The 1,549-nt window shown below is 40.7% G+C and overlaps 1 pseudogene; it reads right to left on the reverse strand.

Moving 5' to 3' along the window:
• Window positions 1-634, reverse strand: part of LOC105813717 — a 2,772-nt pseudogene extending 2,138 nt beyond the window's left edge.
• Window positions 635-1,549: the final 915 nt, after the last annotated feature.

Raw genomic sequence — 1,549 nt, forward strand, 5'->3', positions numbered from 1 at the left:
CTTCTACACCTTTCTCATCACCTGTTCTTCTAGATGCATCCTTAAGAAACACAATCACTTTATCTTCTGGTAAGTACTCAGGGTCCCACAGGAGTTGATCATCATTTTCATATACTTTTTCATTTTCTTTGTATTTACAAATGCCAACTGGAATCTCTGCTTGAAACATGGAGCCCACCATAATCTCCTTTTTCCAGTCTTCTGATGGAATATAATCTTCATCTTCTTCTGATTCTTCTTCCATTTCACTATTTGTATCAAAATATTTACATCGACATGGACGGATTATTTCCTGGGCATCTTGAGAAGCAACAGATTGTGATGGATCATCATTGGAAGACTGAGTTTCATCCTCCTGACCTGATGAATCCTTTATATTCTCTTCTTTATTTTCCCCACTACAGCCTCTGTTGTCATCATTATCAGCATCTTCATCATCTTCACCTTCTTCCTCTTTTTCTTCCTCTTCATCATCTTCTTCAGGTAGTTGAACAGAACTATTATAACCATAAAGGCTGAGCAATTCATGAATTGGCATGTCGCCTTCCCTTGCAAGATCCTCTGTTTCAGAACTGAAGTTTGTTTCTCCTTCCATCATTTCTTCCTCTTCTAATGTTCGTTCATCATCAAAATCACGAACCAGCACGTCAGCTGATGGATCAAATTCATGGTCATCTGATGTTGCTGAACCCCCTGGAATTGAAGATTCAACAGATGGCTACACAGCATATTACTGCTTATTTAATGGATATTCACTGAAAACGGAGTCCACTGAAGACTAATTGACAAAATGTATGTAAATTCAAGTACATACAACTTCTTCTTCCCCTCCGCTATGTTTGCTCTGGAGTCCGTGTTTTTTGGGCCAGTAGGTAGCCTCTATCTCTGCCATTGTGGCCACTCCATTTATGTGCTAGTATTAGTTTCCTAGTGATAACAAAGTACCACAAACTTGGTGGCCTAAACAACAGAAATTTATTGCCTCACAGTTCTGGAGGCTAAAAGTTTGAAATCATAGTGTTGGCAAATTTGGTTCCTTCTGAGGGCTGTGAAGGAGAATCTGTTCTGTGCCTCTTGCCTAGCTTCTGGTGGTTTTCTGGCAATCTATGGCATCCCTTGGCTTCCGTCGCATCACCCTGATCTCTGCTTTCGTCTTTGCATGGTGTTCACCCTGTGTATCTCTGTCTTCACATGGCCACCCGCTTATAGGGACACTGATCATATTGAATAAGGGGTCTACCCTATTCCAGTATGATCTCATCTTTATGGATTAATTATATCAGCAACAACCCTATTTGCAAATAAGGTCGTTCTGAGCTACTGGGGATTAGAATGTGTGTATGAATGAGGAATGGGATACCATTCAACTCATAACAGTGCCCATCATGCTGGTTCTAAGGTGGCCGATGATTAAGGCTGGTAGTATCAGCTGGCTGACTCATTTTGTCTACTTGACTGTTTAATGCCTCTTTCCGGGTGGATGCAAGAGATGACACAACAATCTTCACACTTCAAGTCTACTTCTGCATATTCATTCACATGACTCTAA

This window comes from Propithecus coquereli, unplaced genomic scaffold (assembly GCF_000956105.1).
Source record: "Propithecus coquereli isolate 6110/MARCELLA unplaced genomic scaffold, Pcoq_1.0 Scaffold289, whole genome shotgun sequence".
Classification (NCBI taxonomy): domain Eukaryota; kingdom Metazoa; phylum Chordata; class Mammalia; order Primates; family Indriidae; genus Propithecus; species Propithecus coquereli.